Source organism: Diadema setosum, chromosome 1, assembly GCF_964275005.1.
Source record: "Diadema setosum chromosome 1, eeDiaSeto1, whole genome shotgun sequence".
Classification (NCBI taxonomy): Eukaryota; Metazoa; Echinodermata; class Echinoidea; order Diadematoida; family Diadematidae; genus Diadema; species Diadema setosum.
The window spans coordinates 28,792,576-28,812,165 of NC_092685.1; the positions used below are offsets into that span (position 1 = coordinate 28,792,576).

A 19,590-nucleotide genomic window follows, 5' to 3' on the forward strand; every position below is an offset into this window, starting at 1 on the left:
TATTGTATATATCTGGCGCAAGTGAAATAGATAGGAAGAAGATAGAGCCTACAGAACAGAACAGAGAACATGGTATTACGGGACAAAGCTGTTACACACTGTCAAAGAAAGCTGCAACTCCATTACACTAGAGTCACTCATGTGGCAGTACGGCCGAAATCAACATTTGAACAGAAAACATTTCACGCTTTCGACCTGCCTTTCAGAGCTAAATGGAGATTATTGTCAATGCTGACACAGACACAGCACAGATACTTTTTGAGAATCTTATCAAAGACTGCATTAACCAACCATGAAACTACTTCCTGGATTTTGCAGCCTAACCCCGCGTTCACATTGGTCCCCGCGACGCGGGGACAGCCACGAGAGATCTTCTCTTTTTTACGACTGACCGTTCACATTGCTATCTCATCTGTCCCCGAGCTGTGGGGGCAATTTGGGGCTTGGAGCGAGCTCTGCCACTTGAATCCAGGCATAGCGCATGCGCACATTTGATGACCACAGCTGGACGCTATCAATTGCGCCCCAAGGTCACTCTCCCCTCCAAATCTTGTCCCCGTACCCGACTTGCTTCGCGGGGACGAGGGGACAAGTCCCAGCGAGCGTTCACATTATGGTTTTGGAGGAGAAAGTCCCACAGCTCGGGACTTTCCCCGCGTCGCGGGAACCAATGTGAACGCGGGGTAAAAAAGCCTTTATTTTTTTTTTAGTCAGCATACACGAAGCTGCATATAATGCATTCATGCTGTCACCAATGGTAGGTGGCTTGATTCAGTGATTTTATCCTGACTTTCTATCAAAGTACTTTACATGATGATGATTTACGAACCAAGCTTTATCTTCTGATCACAAAAACATGCTCTTTATTGACCTTGTATGGTATGGAGTCAGTCAGCATGTTCTACCACTTCCATTTGATATTTGCTTCTATTATGAGTGTTTTTAATTCATGTGTGCCAACTGGCAAAAAATTTGGATATCAACAGACACTGAAAACTGTGGTAACATGTCATTGCATATGATCTGATCATAAGGATTAATTCTCACCTCTATGTCTACAGACAGTGCCTATTCACTGCCGAGACTCAATCTTTGCGTCTCAATGGAATTTTATACTATTTTATCCTATTGATAAATCAACTGAAATTCTTTAATTTAAAAAAAAAAAAATGACAAAAATTAAACAGATTCTTTCCCAGTGTGCTGTCCATAGGAACATGCTACTCATTTTTCATAAACACAAAAAGTTATCAGAACTTACTGAGAAAATGGAACCTGCAAAATAATATCTGACATACAGTTCGACCTCGATTATCCGGCCTCCTCTTATCAGGAAATCTCTATTATCCGGACGCTTTCACGCAGTGAAGGACTTTTTTTTCATCCCAAAATTGAGAAAAAACAGTGACTTTCATGGATCTATTTCACTTATTTCATAAGATGTGCATGATAGGTTTCTCAATATCTAATGAGGTAAAACATGTATGATTTTCACGTAAAGATATACTTTATTTTTGTGAAGAAGGGACTACAATTTTGCGCAGGCTAGCATAGATTACACCACCGTTGCGGGGTACGCTACCTGCCTAGCTGCCATTAGTGCACTTGTACGGCAGCTTGGACGGCCGCTATATACATTAGGCAAAAAAAAAATAATTGTTGCATTGGCGTAACCCGCCCGACCCTAAAAATTCCGCCGACCCAATGTTTTTTTATTATTTTTTTTTGCTATCGATATCAAATATCTTGTTGATTGCGATCGCGATCGCACAAACCCGGAAGTGGAAACGGCTCTGGGGATATCGGATGTACGAGGGAGAGATCTAGCGCCGCCTTCCTTGATCAGTACGTCATCTGTTTCCAACACAGACACGTACTCATAACAAGATTTATTCAGTGTATACGTAGCATTCAGACTGCGATGTATTGTGCACAGTTTTGCCATAGGTTTCTTGTGTGGAGAACTTACACAAATCTGTATATGTGGGACTGTAATAGAGATCGCCGTGTGCGATGAAAAGATCGTACATATGGGTCAATTTGCATCTATCTTATCTAAGTCAAAATAGTAAAATATGAAGTGAAAACATTCAGGATAGGGATTTCAACATCTTTAAATTCTGTGAAGGGGTATAATTTTAGTAATATCGGCCTCATAAATGATTTGTAGAATAGATGAACACAGCACATTCGGTGCAGCAGTTGTAACTGTTTACTGAGCTGAGCACGAGTTTTACACGTAAAATGCAGGTAGCAAAAAAAAAAAAAAAAAAAAAAATATCCGCCCGACCGACCCTATTTGAAAATCTCATGTTACGCCAATGCAACAATTTTTTTTTTTGGCCTTAACATTGTGTCTCCCATATCCGGCCAATTCGCTTATCTGGATGAGCGCCGGTCCCGACATGGCCGGATAATCGAGGTCAAGCTGTACTTAAATCAAGTATCGACATCGTCAAAAAATCAACAACCTCCAACTGTAATAATTGCATCTTCTTTCCCTCTTTGCTTGCTGTCTGTATTTGTTCGCTCATGTTTATTTTCCATTCTCATGGACAAATTTCCATTAGACACAAGAAGGATACTCTCAATTTTTTACTACTGCTGTGTTGTGGCATGGAGAAAAAAACTGTAGCGGGAAACTCCATCCCTATAGTATGTTGCTTAGTATGAAAAGAAGAAAATTTCGAATGAATTCACTGCATAATAAAGTGTATGAATTATAAATTATTAGAGAATAAGGCAAACTGGCAACTCTGTGTGAAGTACAGGTATTGAACAGCTCTCCCTTTGTTGTGTACAGAAAAGAAAAACCCACCAATTTTATTTTTTTTTTTCATAAATCTTAAACAGACACAACTTGTTAAATGAGGACATGCAGAACTGTATTATTCTTATCACATGCCCAAAAGAAGTCTGAAGGAAATTTTTCTGTATAGGAAAGTGAAAAAACTCTATAATGTCAAGGAAGGTGATCACCATTCCTTATGCATCAGGGATAGAACCATACAAATTGATATGTGCTCATCCACCGTACAATGACTCTGCCATCATTTCATCCCTATATCCCTGCTAATAGAATGCTGCCAACATTGCGGCTGAACTTATAAAATTCGAAATCAAAGGCCTGCTTGCGGGACATCACGGCAGATGGCGCAAACAATGCGCCAAAGCCACCTAGGCTCACTACCGACCCAGTTTCAGAATCTTGAATTCTATGCATTTCTTGGCATGATCAGCGCATTCTCTGCGGCGGTGCGGCAAAATGTCGTCTGAGGATTTGGCTCCGACAGGAGGAATGGATATTTTTAGACACCACGCTGCTCGACGAAAAATAATTATCTCATACAATCTGTTTTTCAATATCTGCAAACTTTCTTCATTGTGTAATTGTCTGCGAAGCAAAGCAAGAAGCAGAGCAAAGCAAAGCAAGAAGAAAAAGAAAAGAAGAAAATTGAACTTAGCTGTGGAAATGCACTGCTAAAATATATTATATGCTAACGGAGAGCAATTGGACAGGTTTTACAACACATTTATCTCATTCACTCTTTAATCATTTTTGTCACGAGCTCTGCTTCTTCCTAGTGTATAGACTGTGTTCCTTTTATGACAAGGATGAGTAATTGCACTATCTAGCAGTGTATCAGTCACAGGAAAGGCAGGAGGAACTACGTTCTTGCTGAAATATTACCAATTTAGCATCTCAAAATTGAAGAATATCTATCATGGGGCACTGACATGCAGGAAAAACAAAATCCAAAAGAACGCTTTGACGGATGGTGTGTAGACTTTTTTGCATTGATTGTTTTTAATACTATGAATGGGCAGCACTGATATCATCACTTTGCCTTTAGCTCCTACCTTGCCATTAGGAAACTTCTGAAAATAATGAAACTTTGGCATACACTACAGTCTATAATATGTATATACCATATAATCAATAAGAGGCAAACAGTTAAATATTGTTAAATACTGTTTTGAATTATCAATTCTGCTGCAATTATTATTCTTGTGTTGTCAGCACCTTGCTATTTGATCAAACTAACCTGTATGCTAAAATTGGTGTATTTTTTTTCTTTCAAGGAAACATTGCATGTGAAAGTTACAAAGTCTATTCACTTTCTAAATTTATGTTATCATATTCTAATATTTCTACACATTTGTTTGCTTGATTTTACCCTAATTTTTCAGAGTAAAGTGAAGCATGGATTGGTATCTCATTTTCAATTACATCAAACCAGTTATAGTTAGAGACCTTCAATAATATTTCACATGTGACGGCTTTTGTCCTCCTTAAGAAAGAGGAGAAAACAATCTCCTTTTTCTATTCGTCATCACTAAGAGGCCAATATAGAGGCAAGGAACTGGTTATCTCCGGCAAACAGCCTCCCCTCTCCCCAAAACTGTTCACGTCAGCATTGGTAAGCAGGGAGGGTGCTATAAACAGCACATCCATCTCAATCCCAGAGCATCCCACCCCCCCCCCCCCCTTAACCCTCACAACTCATCCTCCTCGCATCTTGGCATCTTCTTTTCCCCTCGGAGGATGCTGCTGCCTGCTGAGAGTTTCAGGCGAGGAGGGCAATCCCAGCATCACCAGCTAGTCTACTCATCTAGACAGGCAATCAGCCTCTCCAATGAGTAAGTTTCCACATATTCTGATATTGTACTGTGAGCTCTATTAAGAGGTCTACACCATACGCCTCTTCTCTAAAGCTCTCTTATCTCATATTCCTAAAAAACAAACAAACAAACAAACAAACTCAACCACCTTGGAGATATGATGAAGAGGGTTGGAGTGTGGTAATAGGAGACTATCTATTTCATACCTGCAAGCAGCTATCACCATACAGACAGACCTTCAAGTTGACCTTTTTGCAGGGACCATCTCAACAAATCTCCTTCACAGTCACATGTATGTGAATCACGTCGACAGCTACTGCACACCCATAACGACATCTATGCCACCTCCACTGAAGACTGTATGCTACATTCTGCACACTACTGACTTAAACACACTGAAAGTGGCATTTTATGCCCATGTTTGAGGGGGCATTGCAGCAGATTTGCCAGCTACATTGGAGCTTATCTTCGATAGCATGCATATAGCTTTGTACTCTCATCATTTTCAAGACATTCCCTGTGAATTCTTTAAAGGAGATCTTACCACTGCCATAACAAACTTGATTTGAATGAAATCAGTGAAGTTAAAGTATCAGATCAATGACAATCTGATGGCGACAGTACTGACATTTTGAATGTCAAGTTAATGATAATCTCACAAGTAGTTGCCCAAAAAAATCCCTGTAGTCATATGATCTTGATATCACATTCACAGAAACCTATTTGTGGTTTTGCTAATGAAATCATTGAAGCAATTTTTAATATCATCCAATCATGTCACTTGCTATGACATTCTGTACACATCTAACATACTTTTTGAGAAAAATTATATCATTGGCCAGAAAAAAAAAAATAGTGACATTTCATACTAAGATCATATAAAAGTTGGATGTGCTGTGAACCATGACGTGTACTGCTAATCCGGATTCCCACTGCACAGCATAAATGACCTGTAGACTTTCAAATGGTCAAAAAACTCAAAATGTCAGTGTCATTTATCTGATTCTTTGTGTGTGTGTGTGTGTGTGTGTGTGTGTGTGTATGTGTAGTAAGTTTTGCCAATTTATTCCTTCTCTTCTCCTGCGTTCAAGTACTACAAATCTCCCACGAGGGTAACTCCGTAAGTTCGAGGTATTTGGGAGTCTATCTGTACGTTTGCAGTCTGTATCTAGAGACTAAGCTCAGAGTGGGCGGTCAGCATAACTCTGTGCAGTGCCTGAATTAATAGTACTGGGAGGTACCTCTTGAGGGAAGCAGCCAGTGTGGCTCCTGCATTGCTAATGCGGCTACAACCTGGATGCACTGAAATTCAAGGTGAGTAGATGTTAATGAATGCTTGTCATGTCTCCCATAGACGGCTCAATTTACAGAATGTGCAGGTTGAGATTTTTAATAATAATGGCAACAGAGGCTTCCAATAGGATACGCTGTCTCTAAGTATTTACACCCTTTTTTTTTCTCATTTCAAAGCAGACTCCTAATAATTGCATACATTATGTTGACAGTTAATCACAAAGGATACAAAAGACATTGCCATTAGATTGGACCATCACATCTAGGAGACTAGTACGCACGGAAAGCACAATGGAAAATGTTAGTGCATTACCTGAATGAATGCAAGCGTAGAAAATGTGGGCGTGGCATGGATACAGCCTAGGATAGGCAATATCGGGTGAAATTAAAGCTGCCTTTTTTCCCCTTTCATATTTGCATTCTCTCTCTCCCTCTCAGCGACAGAAACGCATTAGCCACTTAGCTGTCTAATTGCAATGTTCGATGACCAGTTTATATCTCGAGAGACGGTGCCCCCTTGGGACAAGTTTTTGAGATGAATATGAACGAGATGCCATCGTCCTGTGACACGGCAGGACAGCACCCCTGATTGAAACTGGCAGTGCCCCATCAACAACCCTCCTTGACATCACTAATACTGTATTGCTCCTGACCCCCCCCCCCCCCCTCCACATACACACATTAAAATCTACATATTAAATTCTTGTGGTTAATCAAAGGCCATTTGTATTCTATTTGGTAAGTACATTCTGGTCATAACTTGAAAATGTATAAAAATTACAGAAACAACACACACATACATACACACAGACACACAACAAAATCACAAACAACCCCCCCCCCCCCAAAAAAAAAAAGCATAGTACTGATCTGCATTTTCATGTTTTCTCCCAGACTGACCAAACTCCTATGTTTTCATTGCATTTACCTGTAAAGAAACAAGCTCTGTGTATCTTCCTCTTGCTTGGTGCGGTGCTGACAACTATGAGTTTCAGCACGTACTGCCACGCATTATGTAACAATAGCTAATTTTGCCACCTCTCCTGCAAGATGTGTGGAGATAGGAATTCACACTTAGTTCTTGGAGGACTCCATCACACAAAACACCTGATGTGCTCTATGTGGATCTTACAAAGAATTTAGGTGTTGCCAAATGAATTGTAAAACTAAATCTGCTCTCCACTACAAACTCTCTAGAATATGCACGATCATATTTTCAGTAATACTGACCATAAACTGACTATTGCAAGAGGATGCTTCAACAGTAGCTTGACAACATGATCCTACTCATGAAGAATGGAACAAGTCTGACTATTGACTCTCCCACAATTCCTGGAAGAATTTCCTCATCATTCAAAATACATGAAAATTAGAAATATCAGAATAAAAGCAGGAAATATGTACTTAAATGACTCCTATCCCTAAAGGTGAGGCTCTGTATATTATCCCCAAAAGACAACATGATAATTGATAAAAACACTTAATTTCTTTCATGGAAGTCAGGCTGTTAAAAAAAAAAAAAAAAATGTATGGATACTTTATACCACAAAGACTCATTCTACCAGTCTATGGACAATGTTACTGTAGTGAGACTTTGTATCTCAAACTTGTATGGATTGCAACTAAGGGTTCCAACACTTTAAAGTCTTCAACTGTCTTACATTATTCATCTAGTGTGTTTTGATATGTGTAAATGTTAATTTTCTATAACAGTCATGGGTGAGGGCAGTACAATCCAAACGAGAGGATTCAAATTGTTTATTTTACTTACTTGGTAGAAACTGTGTGACATTACTTTTACATGGCCCATTATCTAAAATGACGCTGTCAATTGCGCTGCTGATCAGCCATGGGCATGGGGGGGGGGTTGTGCGAACACCCCCCCCCCTTAGACCCTTTAAAAAGTTTTACTTATACTGTTCTTGAATACAAGCAAATGTTATGTGCAAGAACTGTTTTTATTTTTGCCTTTTGAATCATCATACAAAGAGTCATTTCATACAGCTATGGAGTTTAGTAATGTCATTCTCTACCTCATATATATACAGTATATACATATATATATATTTCATTTTTTATCTATTCATTTTTTTTTTGGGGGGGGGGAGGGGGGCATGTCTCACAATGATAACTTATACAAAAATCTTCGGATCTTTCATTCATTCTGCCACACTGAGGCAGCTTCAGGCTTTTAACAAAAGTGTGTGGAATGATACATTAGAAAGAATGCGTCACGAATGTAATACGTATACACACACACACATACATTCTGCTGCCCACAAGCCACTCGAAACAACTGCAATGTTTGTATTGCCACACCTTCCCAACCGGAGGGCACTGTTGTGTCTGTACTCCACAGAGGGCGGGCAGGGCCGAGTATCAAGTGCAATGTTTGTACTACAATGGGAGGAATTTGTCGAACACATGCCCAATGTTTGCTCACTATCCCCATAACCCTGACTGCTTTGCATTTCAAAATCGTGAGGAGGAAGACGGACTTGGCTATAAATGATCCATAGCAGCGGCCATCTTGATTGTTTTATTTTGCTACAGTATGCAAGTTCTTGTCAAGAGAGCTAGTGCCTAAAAGTTACACAATATATTATACTAGGCTTGATGCGAACGGATGAAGGTGTGGTAGTATAGTATGTTATTCATAACAAAAGGATCAGGATTCAAATCCAAGGGGTTATCACTGAGATCTTCAGGACACTCTTGAAGGATAAAAATACTCGTAGTATCAGGTGTATTTCATTCTAAGATAACCTTAAAACCATTGACACAGGTTGCCCACCGAAAATTCACTACCCCCTACCCCCCTCAGATGTTCCCATATATCTCATATCATGTACTTCAGATACAGTATGTCTTAAGGTGCAATCACACATCGCCGGTTTAGATGGCGGTTCATGGCGGTTCTCAAACCGCCGTGAACCGTGTCCTAATGATGGCGGAAAGCACTTTGACTACGTTCTCAACACGTTCTGAACACGGACCAAACGCGGATTGACGCGGTAGTAACACGGATCTCCCCGGAAGGTGGAGGAGTCCATACCAAGCCCGTGTATTTGGATGCAATCAGAGCCCTTTCACTTGTCCTTAATGGGTTTCAACAAGGAGCGTTTTGCTTTGTTAGGTAAACGCAATTTTAAAGAAATTATGAATCGTTGGAGTCCCCTATGTTTTACAGATTGATATTAGTGATGCAACAAGCAATTATCTTCAAGTTTCAACGTGCTTTCTCTCTTTCTCTTTTGATTCTTAAAATATCTGTATTAACTGTCATTAAAAAGACATACATATCAAAGCAGAATCCAACATAGTTTCCAAAGTTTCCTGTTCATTTGCAGGTTTGTTAATCAAGTGACGTACTGGTACTTGCTTGTTTCAACATCTCTTTTTTTATCAAGTATTCACATAATTATTTCGCGTATTGAATTTAAGATCTTGTTGTTTGTTTATCCATGTTTTCACAAAATTGCTCCTTCTTACCTTTCAGTGCTCCTTGTGAAATATGAGCCTATGAGAGTTCCTAAATCAGAGGGGAATCTGTATATGTGATACCCTCAACCCATTACAACAAACTACTATGGCAAACGTAGTTTACGCCGCTCCAGAACTGTGGAACAACAGTCCAAGAGATAAAACATGCAAGTTCCATCAATAAGTCAATTTTTTTTTTTTAAACTTATCTGTTAAAATAGTAACATGGTGTTTGTAGATGATGATTAAAGGAGCATGTTGTTGTTTCTGAAATTACCTTTTCCTGTTTATCTTTTGTTCCCCCTCTAAAGCGCATAGAGACCTTGCCAAAGGTATATGCGCTTTATTAGAGCGGCAATGATGATAATGATATAATAATAATAATAATAATAATACCTTTAACAATAGTCAATAAAAAGACATTTATTTACATTGTACATTATCAAACAAGCATATACAGTATGTGTGCATAGTTTCCTCTTTACTTACAGGTTCACGTAACATAATAATGGTGTCTTTTTTTCAATTTTCAACATTGCATTTCCATCTACTCTCTTAAGTCTCAACATAATATTTTTATCTGTATCAACATAACATATTTACATAAGTCTTCTGTGTATAACTTTTCAGGTTCACGTGGCTGGCCATCTTAAAAGCTGTTATGCTTAAGTAAAATTATGAAGTTACCTTTTAATGAAAATGATGGTTTTAATGTAAATAAGGTAATTCAACATACCTAACAACTTTTTGAACATTAAACTTTATTTGTTATTAAAGAAGTAAGGAAACTATAACATTCAATATATTTACCCGATCTTGAATTAAGGGTTCATCTTTGCTTTTTTTTTTTCTCCATTATTATTATTCTCTTTTAAGTTTATTGTTTCTTTTAGCATGAACATTATGGCGGTGTTAACACGGTATTATCACGGATCTTGAGGTGCAAACGCGGAGGATGCCGTTCTTTACACGATGAACGGCGATGTGAACACGGTCCATTTCAAACCGCCACGACCGCCACGAAAAATTAAACATGTTTAATTTTTCTGGCGGTTCCCCGCGGTTCTCGGGGTTCATGGCGGATGAGTGACGGATGACCACGGTTTGTGTACGGTGTAAACACGGTCTTTGGCGGAGCACGGCGATTTGCTGAACCGCCATGAACCGCCGTCTTAACCGGCGATGTGTGATTGCACCTTTACATCTGACCGCTTTGACAGTGATACTATGAGCCATAAACTGTCTTGATGGAAACTTTCCAACTGCACCTCATTTAACATTCAGTCATTATGAGTTGGCTGGCAGTTACTATGACTTGAATACAAGGCTCCTGATACAAGCATGTACAGTCATGGCTACAGTTGTATGTGACAAGAACCTGTACACTTACGTCAAATACACATGTATTATGCATCAAAGAGTATTCAACTGTGCTTTATAGGCTCTTTGATGTGGCTCTGTGAGCTAGAAACCATTTCATTAGAAAGGCTATAATAATCACATGATAAACAGGACCTTGCCCTCATTCATTTTGAGTAAATGGACCAGAGGCAATCAAACCACTAAAAGAGGATCCTCATCATATGACAGAGTGTGGTCAATGCAGCATGGAGAAATGAAAGAGAATGTGTGCACAGACTAGGGAATGGTTTTACAATGTATTCACAGGGAGCAGTGGTGTGACATCCCCCCCCCCCCCCCCCATTGCAGCCCAGCAGTCCGGCCTCATTCCTCATTCTGCAGTTTCCCCTTTAGAGGGCAGCAAAGCAGTTTAAGGTACACTGGACACCCTCGGCCATGACACTGATTCCCCTGCCTGTAACACGGATCATTGCTTCTCTGGTCAAGCAGGCTTTGCGCACAACTTAACAACACTTCATCACTAAAAAGGTGAAGGCCACTTCCGTCTTCACATATCAGCCTACAGATAATCACAGATTTTGTTTTCCTTTACTATAATCATGGGAAAACACTCACTGAAAGCTCAGGGCAAATCCATTCAAGTTTCCATAGGGAAAGAAATATTTGAATTTCTTGTAATACTACAGCATATATTTGTTTTTCTCCTAACATAGAATTCTTACGGGAAGGGCCTGGAGGTTAGGAGAATAATTAGCTAATGTGGATAACAAATTCTTCCTGACAAGCACAACAATAAAGAAATAAATACCACTCAGAGATTTCCTTCCTTTAAACATGTTACTCATAGAAATGAAAGGAAATTCAGAACACCAACAATATGACAGGCATGTATTGAGAAGTAAATTATACCCTCTTGGGGCCTCCATTGTAAGCAAACTGACCCTTAAAGACCTTGTCCTCTCCTGATTTTTTTTCTCCATTTTTTATCATTTTTCTTAAGTCTGGTCATCTAGACAATGTTGCATCCTCTGTGCCTAAATTCTTACAACATACTTCCTCGCTGGTAACACAACCTGTACGCTAAACAACAGCAGTGCTGCCATGTTCACGGCACATGTGGTGTAGGGTAGGGTAAGAGCAGGCATTGAAGGAAACGAATCACTCTCTTTATTTTTTTCTTTCTGAATGAAGTGTGTAATTTGCAACAGATGTCTGTTGGCATGGCAACGGGAACCCTTGATCCCTTACTCACAAGCCTCGTCTCCCACAAGCTCTGGGTGAGCTGGCAGCGAACTGCGGCACTTGTGGTCAGTGATGTCATACCCTCTCCCTTTTCATGTGATAGGAGGTCATGTGAAATTTGGGGGATATCAAGTAAAATGAGAAAAAAAATACGGCAAAAATAGGAAGAATTGATGGATGGATGGATGGATGGTTGGTTGGCTGCCCTGGTATTCTGCTGCACTTCATCACGGAAACCTTGGATACTCGTTAGACTGTGCTCAGCTCTTATTTTATTACTTCCTGTGGCTTATTCAAGTCAGAGGGCATATCTATAGTCATATGATTCTGCATAGTGTTCTGCATATTCTATCTCAAACCCTCCCCACAAAAAACGACTTTAAAAAAAAATACCACACTTTCAATGTTGAATAATTCCCTTCAAAAGTACAATGTAGTTAGATGGCAGCACAAAAAGTAAAAAGAAGTTGTAGCATTATTGCTCATAATCTCTTTCACTGCCTAATTTTAGTTACAATACACTTTCTGATACTTGTAATACCTAAATGCAGGATAGTGCTAGGTCATTAAAAAATACATCAATGCTTTTCCTCTGAACATAAAGGATACCATTCAAACAATAACCAAAAGCTGCCTCAAAAACTACACACACATTTCCCCGATAACACTGTGCCAAAGGCAAAGCAAGCATATCTTAATATACATTTGTACTAGAATACATACTCTAGCGATATGAAAAAAAAACCCCAAATCAAATCAAATTAAACAAAATCATATGCATCTTGATTTCACTGTTTACCTGCTTTTGTGTTATTCTCTTTGATGGCACACAGCATGTTTTTCTCTTGTTATGATGCAGTCGTAATAAAAGTTGAAACAATAATAATAAAAAAGATTAATTAAATAAAAGTATACTGCACAACTGCATTAAAAGTAAACGCAACTCCTTTTCATGGAATGGCAACAACTAGAGTAAGAATCATACAAACAACGAGAGGGTCAATGATTTCTATACAGAAACCCCCCCCCCAAAAAAAAAAAAAAAAAAAAATCAAAAAAATCCAACAAACAAACAAGCATAAGGCCATTGAAAACAAATGAGAATAGAATCCACCTGGTGTGGTTTCATAGGTGGTGGTAAGAGTGCATACACTTGAGGTAAAGGTATTACATACACATTATGTTCATCTATGATTTAACTTACAAAAACCATCCCAAACACAATGAGAAATGTGTATCCACCACAAATTAAAGTGTTTTTGGGGTCATGCTGTATGGTCACAAGCAAATGGCATGAATTGTTTGCAATCGACTGTAGAGTGGAATCATCGGCTAATTGCTTCTACATCACAAGAGCTCACAAAGTAGAGCCATAAGGCCTTGGCATTCATATCCCTAATTAGCTTTCATTATGCGCACAGCTAACAGACCTCCACAACACACACATCAGCACTGAAAGATATGATATAGGCAGCCTCGGGGGGGGGGGGGGGGGGGTGCACAGGGCCGATGGTACTGGTAGAACAGTCTGCCATTACAGCAATATTAATGTGGCTAGTGCTGGCTATGTTAGGAGGGATCCAATTTCACATGAGGGGTGGGGGTGGGGGGAGCATGATCGGCAAACCTGGCGCGCATGTTACTCCATGCGTGAATCATACCCAGCCAGCAGCATTAAGTGCAGAGCTGGGCTGTCTCCCGGCAACTGATGGCTAGATAATGTAACTGGTGCCATCTGTTTTGTGCATGAGTATGTGTCCGAGTGTATTGTGTATGTATGTGTGTGTGTGTGGGGGGGGGGGGGGAGTGGGAGGGGGGAGGGGGAGGGGGAAGATAGAGAGACAGAAGAGATAGGTGGAGCACAAAGTAAGACATAGAGAATAGGAGTGATAGAAAGTGTGAGCAAGAGAGAACATACGAGGGAGAGAGACAGCAGGGATTAAATTTTTACAGTAAAAGGGATCTACATGACTTATAATATCATGAATTAGAAAAAAGAGTAGAGTAAGGGAGATTTTGGACATATAAGGACACAGGAGCATAAGTAGAAAGATAAAGAGGTATAGCTTGCCTAGATATATTTTGATAGATAGGTGGGATAAACAGTTCTATGGATTGATATAAAGATAGACAGATTAATAGACAAATGAATAGAAGGGTAAATCAGAAAGGGTGAGAGGAAGAGAAGGAAGGCTGTATAATATGTGTGTGTGACATAGGCAAAATTAAATTATAATGAATTATTAGTGGTGAGGGTTCAGAAAAAATAACACTGGTAAGTGGATCACATGCTTGATTGCTAAGCTGGAAACTGGAATCTCTTTTACCGTGGCAGCCACAGCTCATGATTTATGCTCATGGCTAGGTGCTGAAAGGGGGCCCCCCAGTCTGCAAAGTGCATACCTGCCAACATTTCAAGACGAAATATCTTACTTGTGGATTGCAAAAATCTTATTTTATATGCAAACTGAAGTTAAAAATCTTACTTTCGGTCAAATCTTCAGAAAATACACATGAAAGGTATATCTAAATATTTTTTAAAAATCTGATTTCTCTGACAGAAAATCTGATTTTGCTATTTTTAATGTAAAAAATCTTACTGAATCTGATAAAATCTTACTAGTTGGCAAGTATGAAAGTGGTTGAGGAAGGTATTTTGAACTCTGAGGGGAGTACACACAGACTGTCCTCTCTCATATCTATTGAATGCTTGCCATCACATCTTCAGTTAACCCACTGAGGACAAGCTGATTTTTGCTATCACACACATTTCCCATAGACAGCTGCACACATATATTCACAGACTAGTATTCCGCGGGTTAATGCAGAGTAATTCTAAGGCAATACAATTTGTATTTGTATTGAGGTGCTAGAATCTCTGTGACACTGAGTAGAAAAAAAAAAAGTGCCTGAAAACTACTTATCCAACAGCAGCAAGCCAGTGGAGTAAAGTGGAGTATTAAAATGGAGTCAAATGGGGCTTGATCTTTCGATCCTCCACATATTATACAACTGTAAATACTGGCATCTACCAGACTCTACTGTGTTGACAGCTCCTAGTTCAGATACTTTCAACCTTTCTCCACAGCACAACAAACCTTTCCAATGGAATAAATGATATGCTTGAAATCTCGTGCTATATAATGTTTTTTGTATATACTGAACTTATAATAATTTATGTGTTACTTTGCATTGTCATGGATGGATATTGTAAACATAAGACTGTCTGATTTGTGTGGAAACTTGATGAATGAAATGAATTGAAATATTGCTAAATTTCTCCAAAAGGACAATTATTACATTTGACCGTGAACTTTGACCTTTGACCATCATATTCAATGTTGTCTCCATAGACTGCTCTGAAGACTTTTTTTCCTGGTTTGAATGTTGATAAAAAGTGTACTTATTTTATTTCAATTTTGACAAGAATTTGCAGAGTTTCAAATTTGACTTGACCTTAAACAATCTAGCTTCTTATCACGTGCGTCCTGCCTCAAAATTGTTTATGAAAGTCAAAGTTCAATTCAGAAGTTCATTGCTTATTGCTCTTGTGGGGAAAATATATAAACTGCACTTTTTCAACTAATGAATTTCAATGTATGCATCATTAGAGTTTCCCTTTGATGTGAAATTTTAGTTCTAAGTCTTACCCAGCGACAAACAACATTATTATACACAATCAAAGAAGTTTGTTAAGGTATTACCAGGTAGTCTTTTGCATACACTGTATATAAAACACACATACAAACACACAAACACACACACATACGTCAAGTTTGGGAAAATACCACATGTCATTCTCTCCTTACTATGGTCACAGGAAATAATTGTGCATGGATGTACAACTTTCAAAACAACAACACACAAAATCATAACAGAGGCATTGAAAAGATGCACTGCATATTCTCATTACCTCTGGATATCAGCAACATTAAAAATGCATGTTTTTGCAGGCCAGATTTTACCTACAAAAAATCCCGAATTCTACAGTTGGACACAAGGCTCAGGATAATGCGCACTGAACATTAACTGGGTGAATTTTATGGTTACCTTCCTTCTCTTTATGCACTATCATTTTATTGCATTTGAGTGCTTAATGGCAATGAACGGCATTGTTATTGGTGGCAGTATTTCTATAAGGATATACGATAATGCAGTATTCACACCATGCACCTTTCACAACATATAACATGTATACAGGGCTTGAAGTTTAATCATTTATTTTTTCAACGTGGGGAGAGGGACATTTTTGTCAATCTTGTGCCACAACAAACAGTTTCAAATCATGGAACCCTCCTTGTCAACTCATGGGCAAAGAGGAGACATCACAGTGTTTGATATTAACACACTTGCAACAAGTGCCATAAAAATATCAGGGTGGTTTGTCATTTCCGTCTTTCATGCTCTATTTCATGTCGTTCCCTCAAACCAAAAATTTATGAAATACAGACAGCATCAGTCAAGCAAAAACAAGCCCCAATTCCTCAAATGACTCCATGTTGGTAGTCCATGGTTCATATGCACATTTTAAAACTTGTGCAGTATTTATACCATAAACCAATAAAGGTCTGCATTTCCATGCACCAATTCATCTCTTTATGAAAAGAGAATGAAACCCAAATATACATGTAGATTGAGTGAATGTAGCAATAGTAGTAGCTCACATCAGTAAAACTTTGAGAATAATTGGATAATCCTTTCAAAAGGTATGAATTTTTCCAAGTTTCTGTGCCGCCATCAGTGGACAAGAAGACTTTAATATTTTGTGATGTCATGTATGACAACGGTATAAGCAAAGTATAAAGAGAAATCCACAAAATTTCCTTTTTTCACAAAAAGTACACATTTTCTCAACTTGTTACTGAATATGTTGGGGGTAACATTATTCCCCACTGCATTCTGAAATAGGTAAGTAAAGTGCTCTTTTATTATGATACAAAAGCTGAATTGAGTTTATCTAAAAACAAACATATGTTGTGTTTACACGAAAACATGAATACATAACATACACATTTGCATGTGCATGCAAGTATGATGATATAAATAATGAGCAAAATATATACAGATAAATTCATACAAGATAATGATAAATAAGATAAGTAATACACATGTACATAAATATTATTTACCTTGATTGTTTTGATTAACATGTGTGCTACTAATTTCGAAAAAAAAAGAGTTGTTACAAGTGAGAACCAAAATTTAGCACATGTGCTAGTCAAGAATGATTTCCCCATAATTTCCTACATTAAAAAAAGTTCGGAACATAGTATAAAACTGCAAATTGAATTCATAATACACTTAACCCTATTCTAACTGGGGGGGAGGGGTCGACATTTTGCGCCACGATTCCGCAACGCGCAAAAATTTCGCCGCATCGTTTCATGACTTTTTTCATTGAAGTCTCCCGCATATTTTGAGACCAAATTTGCGATGTCGGGGTACACCATTCTGAAGTTACATAATGTTTTGCTTATGCATGTCAACCCAAAAACAGCTCAAATTCATGGTATCGTGTGCAAATCCAATGTAAATTGTGTTCTGTTAAATTGAAATAAATTAGATTATTTAAACTTTAAATCATTGAAATTAATCAATCCTAATGTAGATAAGCTTGAAAGAATGCCTGCAACAAATTTTGGAGAAAAAACAACGGAAAACAAAAGGTCAAAAAAACAATGAAATACATAAGAAATTAACAAAACAATAAAAACAAAAGAAATTGATTTTGATTGTGCTATTTTTTACAAGAAAATTGTTTAATGTGTCTTGACGAATTCTGACACAAAAATTTAGCAATCCTTCAGTCTTTTTAATGGAGTTATAGGTGAAAATATGATTTCATGCATAAATATGCATAATTAATTTAATAAAAATATAAAATCAATATATTTGTAATGTATGACTGTGTAATCTTGTAGTTGACATCCAGCTCTATGTTCAGGCAAAGTTTTGCGGCAATCGCGCCATTAGCGGCTGAGATCTTGGGGGGGGGGGGGTTAAATATGTAGGGTTAAACTTTGTCAACCTTTACTTACAAATTAAATTCAGATTTTTCTGAAATGAAAACTTTGTTCTTTCCTCCTGAATACTTTGGGGCAAATGATTCCAAAACTTTGCTCCTGCAAAAGAAATAGAGCATGCACCATGGGCTGTTTTACAATTAGGAAGTCTTAGCATGGAATGTTCTTTGCCTCTTGTTCTATAGTAGCCCGACCAGACGCCGTGCAAAGCATGGCGTCAGACAGACGGGGGCCTTGCCATCAAAACGGGGAACCACAACACAACTACAAAACTTATAACAATTTATATGTTACTTATAGACATTTATACATTACTCACGTAAAGTGCATGCTTATATTACAGAAGGTACATAAGTCCATAGAGAGCCCTCGCGATGAGTCCATGGAACAAAAAAAAAAAGACACTTTTTAGCGCAATCCCTGACTGTTGGGGTTCATTGTTGCAGAATTCAAAATGGTGCGTTGACCACTCTGCAAATTATGCGCATGCATGCGTGGCTGGAAGTGCAGCGATCTATTGCGTGCGTGCGTGCGCTCTTTAGTTGCAGCACGGTCGACAGCGTGACCTTTAAAAGTGCATTCCCGATCACGTAAACTCCCAATTATCAGATGTACCGTTCGCACATGCTGCATATAATCTACATTTTCGGTAAGTTGTGAAATGTGTTTGGCAATATCAATAACATAGCTATATAGTGTCATTTATGAAGATTACATTCAATGAGTTTGAGGTGACAAAAAGTGCTGTCAAGTATCAAAACTCAAAGCGATCGTAAAGTGATCGCTGAGCTCTCTTTGTGTTGTGGGCCGCTCCGGTACAGCCCGGTTGCTATTTATACAGCAACAGGGCTGTGTATAGTTAGTTCTATAGGTATGATTCATCATTCCATCATAATATTGCATTAAAGAATGGGGTAAATGCCCCGAGTACTGTACGAGCTGAAATTTTCACGGTGGTTTTATTTTCGCGAATTTCGCGAATCGCCTTTGAACCGTGAAAATAACAACGCGCGAATAGCTAAGTTCAGTTAGACCCTCGCAACCGCAAAATTAACAACACGCGAAAATGTCCTCAATGTAGCAATTCGCGAAAATATCTGTACGCAAAAATTTCAGCTCGTACAGTATAAATCATATACAAATGCTGATACTGCAAGTTCATGAAGATTATAAACATCCAATACTCCTAGACTGGTGATGAAGAGGCCTAGAACTCGTTTGAAGTGGAGTAAATGTAATTGCTTTCATGGTTATTTTCTGTGCCAAAACAATGAATTTAGGTGGCTTCTGTAATTACTTCTCTAAACTTCAATTCCATAAAGTATGTGTGACTGTTTAAAGTGAAAATCCTATTGGATTTTCTGAACATTATTTTCATGTGTTCTAGTCTTTTCATCCAGCGATGGTGGCACCAACTTAATTCCTAATTGATCCCTGATAAAGTCAAGATATTAGATACCTGAAGACTGCAAAATACAATGTGATATGGTTGAAAATAAGAAATTTAAATCACTACTAAAAAAATCAAGTTTAATATCATAATTACCTCCTATTGTCTATGTGC

The 19,590-nt window shown here is 38.4% G+C and overlaps 1 protein-coding gene across 1 annotated transcript in view; it reads right to left on the bottom strand.

Moving 5' to 3' along the window:
* The window catches only part of LOC140229290 (vam6/Vps39-like protein), a 98,289-nt gene that overhangs the window by 38,196 nt on the left and 40,503 nt on the right, over positions 1-19,590 (bottom strand). The window lies entirely within an intron of this gene.